The 13,310-nt window shown below is 42.2% G+C and overlaps 1 protein-coding gene across 2 annotated transcripts in view; it reads right to left on the bottom strand.

The window, feature by feature from the left end:
- Positions 1-13,310, bottom strand: part of LOC148844907 (ARM repeat superfamily protein) — a 107,143-nt gene that overhangs the window by 88,550 nt on the left and 5,283 nt on the right. The gene's annotated exons all lie outside the window — the stretch shown is intronic.

Raw genomic sequence — 13,310 nt, 5'->3', positions numbered from 1 at the left:
TATCATGGTAGGATACAAAAATTATTAATATTTCAATATATGAAATGTTACCCAAACTTCCAAAAAAGTGCAAAAAAGAGAAGTTGATCCACAGCCAATCCCAAGTATTTTCTATAAAATCAAAAATAAAGACGCATCCATTATAAAGGGAAAAAGACAATGTAGCATAGTCTTGAAGATTCAGACAAATTGGAAAAAAAAGGATCCTAACATAGAAGCAAGGTTCAATATCAACCAAAAATCTTACCCAAACACAGCTTTTCTCAAATCTTGAGATTCAGGATTGACCACCATTCAATTTTTTCTTTTTTGTAAAAGGTCAGGTATTTTACTAAATCACATTACAGTACAAAGGAGCCTAGGCCAGTAGAGGCTGCCTAGAGCCACCTCAGATTACAAATGCATCCAAGACTGAGAACTAGACAACAATCGCATGTTCTGATTTTTAAATTCCTCCATTACCGACACCCGAGATAGTAATTTCCCCACATCTTTCTACACCATTTCCTCTGGAGATTTAGCTTTACCCTGAAAAATTCTGTTGTTTCTTTCAATCCAGATAGCCCAAATCACCGCAGCCGGAATAGTGTTCCAAACCAAGGTTCCTTTCTTGCTGAGACCCTCAATTCTCCAACAATACAGCAGTTCCTTCACAGAATTTGGCATTACCCAACTGACTTCCAAAGCCTGAAGGAAATGCCTCCAAATACAAATTGAAACTGGGCAATGCAAAGAAAGATGTTCAATAGTTTCTGCTGACCCACCACACAAGCCACATGACATGTCCAGAATCTGAATGCCACGTTTCATTAGATTAACTCTGGTTAGACAGTTATTTAAAGCCATTGTCCAGAGCAGAAACTTCACTTTAGAAGGACTAGTTGAGTTCCAAATTTGCCTAGCCGGAAAGTTCACATGACCTGAACTTATCAACTTACTGAACATAGACTTTACAGTGAACCAGCCATCAGCTTCCCATTTCCATCTCCAAGCATCCTCTTTGTTCAAGTCAACCCTCTGATTATGAAGCACGCCCAACAGATTCGCATACTCTTCCACTTCCCAATCAAAGAGGCTCCTCCTACAAAGCAGATTCCAACTAATAGAATTAGCAGAAGCAATGAAAGTCTCAGCAACCGAGGAATCCTGATTTACAGAAATTTGATACAAGAGAGGAAAGGCATCTTTCAGACACACTTCAGAACACCAAGAATCTTTCCAAAATTTAATTCTTTCCCCATTTCCCAATTTATATCCGATTCCTTCCTCAAATAGAGTAGAGATCTTCAAGATACCTGTCCAAATGGAACTTATCCCTCTTGCAGTAGGACACTTGGATCTCCAATCACCCCAATCCACTCCATATTTATCCACAATAAACTTTCTCCACCATGCATTTCTTTCATTTGCAAATCTCCAAAGCCATTTACACAGGAGGGCAGAGTTGAACTTCTTCAATTTTCTTATGCCCAACCCACCAACTTCCTTAGGAAGACACACTTGGTCCCAGTTTACAATATGAACCTTTTTCTCCTCCTCCCAACCTCTCCAAAGAAAGTTTCTCTGTATTTGCTCCAATCTATTTGCTACTTTGGATGGAATAGGGAAGAGGGAGAGGAAATAAGTAGGAAGATTAGAGAGAGTGCTCTTTATCAATGTAACTCTCCCCCCAAAAGAAAAATATTTAGCTTTCCAAGATGCCAATTTCCTCTCCATTCTCTCAATCAGTGGAACCCAAGTCTTAAAGGAAGTACATTTAGCTCCAAGAGGAAGCCCCAAGTACTTGACCGGAAGATGGGCAGTCTAACAAACCATTACTTCTGCACAGTCATCTAGATTTGTAACATGACCTACAGGGATGATCTGAGATTTACTCAAATTAACCTTGAGGCAGACACCACCTCAAGCCAACTCAAAATTCCAAGCACCACCTCCAGCTGACTTGGGGAAGCATCAACAAAACATAAAGTGTCGTCGGCAAATTGAAAAATCTTAACTTTTTCCTTGCCTCGTGCAATTGCAAAGCCATCCCAAAGCCCATTCTCAGCAGCCTTCTTGCTAAAAAGGGTTAGGATTTCCATGACACAAATGAAAAGCAAGGGAGAGAGAGGGTCACCTTGCCTCAAACCTCTAGAGCTCCCAAAAAACCCCGTCGATTGCCCATTAACTAAAATGGAGAACTTAGGGGTCTTGACACAAACTCTGATCCAGTTTCTCCAATTCTGCCCAAAATTCATTTTCTCCAACACCAGGTCCAAGCAATGCCAGCTTACATGATCATAAGCTTTTTCAATATCAAGTTTACACATAACACCTGAGGTCCCCTCTCTTCTTTTGGATTCCAGCAATTCATTAGCAATGATAATCGAGTCAACCATCTGTCTACCTGGGACAGAAGCACTTTGATTGCAAGAAATAACACTGCCTAACACACATTTCATCCTTTCTGCCAAGACTTTAGCCAAGATTTTGTAAAAACTGTGCAAGAGACTAATGGGCCTAAAATCCTTTATATTGACAGCCCCCTCAATTTTTGGAACGAGAGTGATGAAAATTGCATTCAGGCTTCTTTGAAATGAGGCATTAGTATGAAATGCCTGGAACACCTGCATCAGATCATTCTTCACAATATCCAAACATTTTAAATAAAATAGATTAGAAAACCCATCCAGACCCGGTGACTTTTCACTTTCCAGCTTCTTTACTGCATCCTTAATATCCTCTGCAGTAAAAGGTCTCTCAATCCAGACTTTTTGCTCTTCATTTAATTTATTGAAATGCAGCTCGGAGGGAAAAGGTCTCTGAACCCACCTCTCTTTATAAAGGTTCTTATAAAAAGAGGTAGCCACAGATTTAACCTCAGAGCTAGATTCACCACACCTGTCCTCCCACACCAGCTTGCTGATTGAAGAGATCCTAGCACGAGCATTTGCCATTTTATGAAAGAACTTCGTATTTGTATCCCCCTCTTTGAGCCAAATAGATTTAGCTCTTTGTCTCCACTTCATCTCTTCCTCTATTGCCATCTTATCATATCTGAGTTTTGCAATTGACCTCTTAAGTCTCAGATCTTCAGTCAAGGAACCCGCCTCTTCAGCTCTGTCAATCTTGACAATGGTGCTCAACAAAGCCTTCTTTTTAGTATCCATCTTCATGTTCTTCTTCATACTCCAAATTTTTAATTTACCCTTGATGTCTTTTAGTTTTGATGCCAAAACAAAAGAGCTAGAACCCTCCACCTGCAACTCATTCCACACAGATCTGATTAAGGGGATAAGATTTTCCTCCTCAAACCAAGCATTTTCGAATTTAAACGGGGATTTGACTGTCTCACGAAGACCACAAACAAGCTGAATAGGACTGTGGTCGGACACAAGTCTAGGAAGGGTAAACTGCCTGAAATCAGGAAAAAATTCATCGCAGTTTGAAGATACCAAAAATCTCTCCAGCCTTACCAGAGTCAGGACTGATTGATTATTAGTCCAAGTGAATCTATTACCCTGAATTGGAACATCCATTAACTCCATACTATTAATGAAGCCAGCAAACATGTTCATCAAGCCAGTTCTTCTACCCCTTGTATTCTTCTCATCCACCGGAATAGTTGCATTAAAAACACCCCCGATTACCCAAGGATAATTCTGAGGGTCTCTCAAGTGTGCTAATTCCTCCCAAAAAGCCGCTTGAAGATTTGAGTCAACAGGACCATCTTGTAATTTCAGCCTTAGAGAGATTGAGAAGTTACCAATTCTGATGGAAACCAGAGAACAGGAAGTAGGGTCCCAAAGGCTCGCAATACCACCAACACTCCCAAACGCAGCCAAGGCCTTCCATCTGACCTGACTCTCCCCCCAGACACTTCGAACCGTAGCAGCATCAAGACTTTCTAGCTTAGTTTCTTGGAGCAAGACTATCTTAGACTTCGATTGTTTCAGGGAATCACATACCATCACCCTCCTCCTTCCCAACCCCAGACCTCTAACATTCCAGGAAAGGATTTTCGATTCCATAGGATTTAACTGATAACAGGAACCCATACCTCACAACTTCTTAGACTCCCTTGCCACCCCTTCACTACTCCCCGCCTTATCATTCAAACCCCACATTAATCTCATCATTTCTCTACTTCTCTTTGTTTTTGTTTCCCCTTTTTTTTGCCAACAATTTTCCCCTCTCCATAAGCACTCTTTGTTCAATCCCTTCCAAAAATTTGATAGTGTTTCGACTTGTGCTTCAGTAGTCCGAACCAAAAAGAGAAGAAGAAGAAGAAGGGTCTGTTGAAATCTGATGGATCACCCATACAGTCAACCCCCTTCATCTATATTAGACTCTAATAATCTTTACAAAGACAAAAATGCCCTTACTTAAGTGTGGGGCAGAGTAACTCTAATAACACTACCACATAAGCAAGCTACTTAACAAACATAAGAAGACTAAACTACCCCTATTCGGCACACTTTAACACTCCCCCTCAAGCTGGAGAATATATGTCATATAATCCCAGCTTGTTACATAGATAGTTCACTTTCTCTGAGCTTAGAGCTTTTGTAAACAAATCTGCCCACTGGTCATTCGAGCCCATATGTTCTGTAATTATCTCTCCAGCAAGAACCTTCTCTCTCACAAAGTGGCAATCAACCTCTATGTGCTTTGTTCTCTCATGAAAGACAAGATTGGAAGAGATATGGAGTGCAGATTGGTTGTCACAATACAATCTCGTAGGTTTATCCATGTGAAACCCAATTTCTTGTAGGAGATTCCTCAACCACACTAATTCACAGGTGGTGTGGGTCATGGCCCTATATTCGGCTTCAGCATTGCTTCTGGCCACAACCGTCTGCTTTTTACTCTTCCATGTCACAAGATTTCCTCCAAGAAATGTGCAATAGCCTGTAGTAGATCTTCTATCATTCACTGAGCCTGCCCAGTCTACATCTATATACCCAACTACTTCAAGTTTTCCCCTTGGTTTATACAATAGCCCACGGCCTGGAGCTCCTTTCAGATACCTCACAATTCTAAGGATTGCATCCCAGTGAGGTATACGAGGGTTCTGCATGAATTGGCTCACCACACTGACTGCAAAGGAGATGTCGAGTCTCGTGATAGTCAGATTGTTCAGCTTTCCCACTAGTCGTCTATACCTTCCAGGATCTTCAAATACTTCTCCTGTATCACTGCTCAACTTAACATTTGATTCCATAGGGGTCTCTGCCGGTTTTGCACCTAACAGTCCTGTTTCTTCCAATAGATCAAGAACATATTTCCTTTGGCACAGATTTACACCTTGTTTTGACATGGCAACTTCTATTCCCAAGAAATACTTTAATGTTCCAAGGTCTTTTGTTTGAAAATGATTTTGCAGAAATACCTTTAGTTTGCCAATCCCCAATTTATCACTACCAGTGATGACAATATCATCCACATAGACCACTAATAAAATCTTCTCAGCTTCTGAGTCATAGCTGAACACTAAGTAATCAACCTGGCATTGCTTCATTCCAAAACTCTTCACCACTTCGCTGAACTTCCCAAACCAAGCACATGGAGATTGCTTCAACCCATAAATTGCCTCATTCAGTTTGCACACCTTACCAACCTCCCCTTGAGCAACAAACCCAGGTGGTTGCTCCATATATACCTCCTCCACTAGGGTTGTTCATAAGAAGGCCCAACCCAACCAAACCAACCAACCCGGACCGACCCAATCCGAGTTGGTCGGGTTTTCATCAGCACGGGTCGGTTTCGGGTTGTACAATTTCCTAAACCGATCCGAACTTAACCGACTTAGTTCCTAAGTCAAGCATGAAGTTCCAAAGCCCATTAGCCACCTAGTTTTTGAATGGTTGCAAGAAACTTTGGATTAGTGAATAGTAATTAATGAACAACTTTTGTGATTAACTTTTCATTTAAATTTTATCAAAGATGACTGAAATGATGTTCAATTTATGACTATTTTTAAAATTAGCAAGATTTTATCACAGGGGTGAACTTAGAACCGAAACCGACCCAAACCGACTCAAACCGACCAGGTCAGTTTTGCTTAACACTGGGTCAGTTTCGGTTTCTATGTCAGGTAACCCGACCAGGTCAAGTCAGGTCAGTTGAAAAAACCGCAATAAACCGACCCAACTTGACCCGTGAACAGCCATATCCTCCACCAAATCACCATGGAGGAAGGCATTCTTTATGTCAAGTTGAAAGAGAGGTCAATCATACATAACTGCCAAGGAAATGAGTACACGAACAGAACCAATTTTAGCCACCACAAAGAATGTCTCCATGTAGTCCACTCCATACAACTGTGAGTAACCTTTAGCAACAACTCTGGCCTTCAGACGCTCCACACTACCATCTGGCAGGTATTTCATAGTATACACCCATTTACAGCCAACACAGCATGCTTACCAAGTGGGAGAGTAGTAAGTTCCCACGTTTGAGTATGTTGAAGAGCAGAAAGTTCCTCCTCTATTGTCTGCCGCCATCCAAGTGAACTAAGAGCTTCTTGAACATTGTTAGGTATGGAAATAGAGGACAAAAGTGAAACAAACTACCAATGTGAGGTAGAAAGACGAGATAATGAAACAAAATTAGAAATGGGATGGAGGGTAGAACTGCGTTTACCTTTCTGTAAGGTAATGGGTAGGTCGAGGTCTGAAGATTCAGCAATAGGAGCCATGAGAGGATCCGCAGATGAGGTAGAAGTCGGAGGAGGGGCCGGTGTCGTTCGGCGTGTATACACTTATCGGATCGGTGGTCGTTCAGTGGTGACCTGCACTGGATGAGGTGATGAGTATACAACAACAGCCTCTGGAACTGAATCACTGACAGGAAGAGGAAGAGGAGGTAAGGGTGAAGACAAGGGTGCTTCATGACTGAAGAAGAAGGGTAGAGACTCAAAAAATGTGACATCAGGGCAGACATAGCACTTTCGGGTAATGGGATTATAACCCTTGCACCCTTTTTGAGTCCGAGAGTAGCCAAGGAAAACACATTTAATTGAGTGTGCATCTAGCTTGTCTACTCCAGGACTCAGATTGTGGACAAAGCACACAACCAAAGACACGAGGAGTTAAAGTGGGAAACAAGATAAAGAAGGGGGACCGACCATGAAGAATAAAAGAGGGCATCCGATTAATGAGAAAACATGTAGTGAGTACAGCATCACTCCAAAACCGTTTAGAAACATTCATGTGGTGAAGCATAGACCGAGCAGTTTCAAGAAGCTAACGATTCTTCCATTCAGCCACCCCATTTTGTTGAGGGGTGAAAGCACATGAGGTCTGATGAATAATGCCATGTTGTTCTAAATACTATTGAAATAAAGTAAGAAAGTATTCACGACCATTATCTGAACGAAAGACTTTGATTGGAACACCAAATTGTGTACATATTTCAGCATGTAATTTTTGAAAAATGGAAAATAATTCACTTCTTTCTTTCATTAAGTAAATCCATGTCATTCTTGAACAGTCATCAATAAAGGAGACAAAATACTTGTACCCATTATAAGACTATTTTGATTGGACCCAAAGCATCTAAATGAACCAAAGAAAAAGGACTCAACATACGACCCTCAACTCTTGGACTGAAAGACACACGACGGTGTTTACCAAACTGACATGACTCACATTGTAAAACTGACAACTGACTCAATGACGGAACCAACATCTTGAGAACCTTGAGAGATGGATGTCTCAGTCAGCAATGCCATTGTAGAGGAGTAAGGGAAGTCTGAAGTGCAATTGAAGATCCACCACCGTCAAGGTAATACAATCCACCAGCTTCATGCCCCCCCCACCAATCTTCTTCCCCGTCTTGAAATCCTAAAAAACACAAGTGGAAGGAAAGAAGGTAATAGAACAGTTAAGAGCCTTGGTTATTTTACTAACAGACATAAGATTGAATGGAAACTTAGGTACATATAAAACAGATGATAAGGGGACAGAAGCCATGTCAACATTACCAACACCATAGATGGGAGATGATGACCCATTGGCAAGTGTAACAGTTTGTGATGTGGAGGTTTCAGAAAGAGAAGAGAACACACCTGAAGTCCTGGTCATATGATCTGAGGCTACAGAGTCAATAATCCAGGAAGGAGTTTTAGATGACATGCAAGCTATACCTGATTGGGCAAGTGTGGCAGTGGTATGCTGTGAAATAGTTTGAAGGAACCATTCATACTCATCACGCGGTACACTCACCATCTCCCTCCCAGAAGTAGATGTAGATGTGGGAGGAGTTCGGCCTGCCAGTTTACTGTCACTGATATCAACCTCGCTTGCTACAGCATGATTAGCCCATTTAGAGGGAGGGCCATGTAGGTCATACAGAAATTCACTGTGTCCTTCCCTATTTTTTCCTCTGTCGCGGCCTCCCCTTGAGTCACGGCCACCCCGACCAATCATGGAATTGCCACGGCCTCCTCTGGGAGCATAACCACCCCCTCGTGTACTACGTCCACCTCCTCTAGCTGTCACAAGTGTTGATCTATCAAACTGTGTGGGATTCTCTGTTTGTCCCAAAGAAAGTCTATGAAGCCTTGAGAATACTTCCTCAAGTGTAGGAAGAGTAGAGCCCCCCAGTATTTGGGCTCTAACTGGTTCATATTCCAACTTCAGCCCCACTAAAAATCTTGTAACATCTAGTTGTTCCTTTTGCTGTTGCTGAACTTTAATATCTGGAGTGAGGGGATGATAGACATTGAGTTCATTCCTTATATTCTTCATGCAGGCATGGTACTCTTCTAGTGTTTTGGTTCCTTGTTGTAAATCAAAGTACTCCTGATAAAGCTGATATACTCTTGTTGTGTTATCTTGTCCAGAATATAGCTTCTTAGCATGCTCCCATATATCCTTAGCCGTATCAAGGAACATGAAGTTGGCACTAATTTTGGGCTCCATACCATTCCACTGCTACACCCAATTCAGACTTGTTTAACACACTTAAGAGGGCATTACACAACCACAAAGAGCTCGGCAAGATCACTGCATTCCACCTTACACCACTCGGCCACTTATAGCAGCCCTAACACCACTCAACAACTCACAGCAGCCCTACCCCATTCGGCTACTGCACACACAGCCCTTTCTAGGGCAACAATTAACCTAGTTCTCTAGGTTTCAATCAATACTAACAGCTTCTTGTAGGGTTTCTACCCAGAAATATCAGTAACACTAGAAGAAGAGAAAACCGACCTTCCTTTGAGAATATCAACCAACCATTCACTGTTGAAGTCACTTTCCTTACTGAAGAAGGTTATGCGTAGCAGAGAGAGACGAGCGGTGATGTTTCTGACCTAGGGCGAACCAATTCTCTCCATTGACTGACCAGAAACGAAGGAGAAGAGTCACGAACACTACTGAGGCACTTTACCAACTGAAGTAGGTCAGAAGCATGGCTCTAATACCATGTTTCGACTAGTGCTACAGTAGTCCGAACCAAAAAGAGAAGAAGAAGAAGAAGAAGAAGAAGAAGGGTCTGTCGAAATCTGATGGATCATCCATACAGTCGACCCCCTTAATCTATATTAGACTCTAATAATCTTTACAAAGACAAAAATGCCCTTACTTAAGTGTGGGGTAGAGTAACTCTAATAACACTGCCAAATAAGCAAGCTACTTAACAAACATAAGAAGACTAAACTACCCCTATTCGGCACACTTTAACAGATAGTTTTAGCTTCCGTCCCCTCTATGAAGTCTCCATCGATATTCCCAGGAAATTCCCCAACCCCAGAAGTTTCGACGTCACCCAAGAAGAAGGATTGTTTTCAGACACACTATGTTTACCTACCTCCGCAGCTAATAAACTAGACTTACCCTTGTTTCCTATCAAGACATCTTCTTCGCTTCTCATTGGCTCAAGACTTCCTCTACTAATCCCCAACTCCTTGGATTGGTCATGATTGTTTCCCTCATTCTCGCTTTGAACCTCCTTTCCCAACACTGCAATAGGGGTCACCACCACTGGAGTCTCTTCCACTGGCACCAGAGGAAGCTCGTGAATTTGTCACCACCTAGTATCCGGCTCCAACAAACCTTTTGAAGAAGACTGAACCTTTTGGGAAGACGAAGCAGCCCGACTCAGGCCTCTTAGCTCCATTTCTTCAGAACTGGAAACCTGGACCAAAGGAGAATCAAGACTAGGGTTCATCGGCTATTTGGAAGGAAGACGGACCCAAGTCGGCTCCAGTCGAACCAGGGTATAAGATGTTTGTCTTCCAGTGGGCCACCGAGGCTCACTAAAAAATGTTTTGACCTCGTTTCTCTTAAACGCTTGTTTGGATTGGGTAGACAGATTATTAAGGCTAACTTGACTCGGGACCGGCTCCTAAGTCCAAATCTAAGCCACCTCACCATCATTGGAATCCAAAACAGCCCCTTGTCGAGCCTCCCACCCCATACTCCTCGAAACCTCAACATCTGGTTCCACGTGCATCTCTTTGATGCACTGCTTAATTAGACTTTTTAATTCCTCCACCCTCGAGAATCCCCCACATCTTCCCTTAATTAATTATGGCGCACTAGACTTGAAAATATCATTTTGAGGACAATCCTGGCCATCCAAAGAGACTGCTTGTGAACGGATCAGATTCACTCCACGATCATCATCTTCCCCTCCGTCGAACTCCAGCGGTCTTCTCAACGGCGATTTGCTTCTCAGTAAACTTCTCTGAGCATCTTGAGGCAGCGAAACCTCTCCCTCATCTTATAAGACCACGGTATTTGAAATCTCCGAGCTCATTCCCTACAACCGGGTCTGATTGTTCACATGATTCTCCTACATCCAACTTCGAACTATTGGCAGGGATTCGGGCTAGATGCAGGCTTCAAATAGCGACTCCCCCACAACAATCTTCACTTTTTCAGGAATATGACCGGATCTTCTCACCTTCACTCGAACCCACTCACAAGTTGATAGCTCCTCGGGGGAATCGTCGGTTTCCACAAAACCACCACACGCATCCCCTATGGTTTTGATCACACTCAGACACCACAATAACAGGGGAAGACCAAAAACCCTAACCCAGATGGTTTTCGATCAATCGGAGTCTTCACTTGATTTCGGATAGAAGCAACCAGCTCTTGCACCCCATTCTCCCCATTTTCCATGGACCCTAATTGAGGATCCATGTCGCCGCTGACCTCGACAAGAAGATAAACAGGAAGAGGTCATTAGCTAATTTCTTTACTCTCACTCCCCTCACATCCTTCTAGTATCTACTTACCCAGTTTTCCACTTCTTGAAACCCTACCCTCCGCTGGAATCTCCCCACCAAGCAACCTCGCAGGAATCTCCTTCTAGCCTCAACACCTTGGACCTTTGTCAATATCACCTGCTTTTCCTCCACCTTCTTGATTCCTGACTGCCCAAAATCCGGCCAAACTCCAGCCGCAACTGCCTTACTATAAGAGAAATGCAGTCTCCCCTATGGTTTTGATCACACTCAGACACCACAATAACAGGGGAAGACCAAAAACCCTAACCCAAATGGTTTTCGATCAATCAGAGTCTTCACTTGATTTCGGATAGAAGCAACCAGCTCTTGCACCCCATTCTCCCCATTTTCCATGGACCCTAATTGAGGATCCATGTCGCCGCTGACCTCGACAAGAAGATAAACAGGAAGAGGTCATTAGCTAATTTCTTTACTCTCACTCCCCCCACATCCTTCTAGTATCTACTTACCCAGTTTTCCACTTCTTGAAACCCTACCCTCCGCTGGAATCTCCCCACCAAGCAACCTCGCAGGAATCTCCTTCTAGCCTCAACACCTTGGACCTTTGTCAATATCACCTGCTTTTCCTCCACCTTCTTGATTCCTGACTGCCCAAAATCCGACCAAACTCCAGCCGCAACTGCCTTACTATAAGAGAAATGCAGTCTCCTCCTCACCCCCTTCTCTTCACCCCTGTACCAGTTGCTAGCTTCCCATCTCCCACCTCCCCGAACTCTCCGAAGAAATCTATAACGAAACATCTTCACCCCTGATTAGAAAAGTCAAAACTTCAAAATCATTTACACAAGTAGCATTCAAACACTAATGAGACAGAGGGAGCAAACATGAGGAGAGATACATCTGCCTCTGAGTTTCTTTTGTAACACAAAATCTGCAAAGATTCTTCTATTCTCTCTTCTTTACCTTCAAATAATCTCCTTTTCTTTTCCTCCCGAAGGCCCCAAAATGCAGTGAACATAACTTTATGGATAATAAAACCAAAAGGGAAATTGAATGAGAAGCAAAAGGAATAAGTGTTGAGATGGCACTCCAGAAAAGAACCTTATAGCCAGGAATAAAAACCAAACTAGAATGCATCTCAAAATCAATCATTTATTAAAATATTAGAAGCACTCCAGAGGTTGTGCCACAAGCATTGCTTGCAATGTTCTTGAACTCCAGATAGTCCATAACCTAATTTAAAATGAGAGCCAACATCAGCATAATGTCTGTCACCTTTCTTCTTTTCCTTCCAAAAGACACCTTCTATTTCTTCCTTCCAAGTGCCCTCATATATAAACGAAATGATGCTCCAAAACAATTATGCCTTCTTGAGTCCAACAAATAATGGTCCATATGAGAAAATCTAATGAGGTTCACTAGGCCTGAACATTGGCTTCAAAAATGCAAGAAAAAAGAATGACCATATATGTAATTAACCACCTCACAATTAATGAAGAGGTGCCACACATGTTTGTTCTTGTTACATATAAAACAGAGGGTAGCCATCTTAAATTCTCTTCTTCTCGAGTGATCAAACATTAGGATGCTATTCAATGAAAGAGGACAACTGAAAGTTTCCAAGCTTTGAGCTTAAGAAAACTGGCCAAGAACCTTCCACCATCTACTACTTAAGACTAAAAAAGACATACGTGTAGCTTCCAAGCTGCAAAAGATATGAATGCATTCCTCAAGTTCTCTCTCTGTTGAGGGTCTACAAAGTGCCAAATGCCACAGAACCTTGTAATTTCTGAACTCAAAGTGTAGGCTAAAATCTTTAGGAAGCAACTGACAGAGCAGATGATACAATTAAAGTCTTCCAATGCCACTTGCCACAGACTCATCTGGCTAAAACCTTATTATTACGCCTTAATCAAGATAGAATTTAGAACATCCAGGTAACAGTTGATGGACCTTCATATACCTTTTCAAACATAAACTCCATAAGTAGCAGAAACCTCTCCTGAATCCAAATAAAATCTTTTCATAAAATGTTAAAAAAATAAGCATCCTCTGCAATGTATTCTTTTCCAATCCAACCTCCAAAATCACTTCTCCAACAATTCTTTTCTAATCAGTAGCTATG

Source organism: Nelumbo lutea, chromosome 7 (assembly GCF_056320005.1).
Source record: "Nelumbo lutea isolate HS-2025 chromosome 7, American lotus-T2T, whole genome shotgun sequence".
NCBI classification, from domain to species: domain Eukaryota; kingdom Viridiplantae; phylum Streptophyta; class Magnoliopsida; order Proteales; family Nelumbonaceae; genus Nelumbo; species Nelumbo lutea.
Note: the sequence above shows the minus strand (reverse complement) of the source record. Positions and strands in the feature narration are given on the sequence as shown.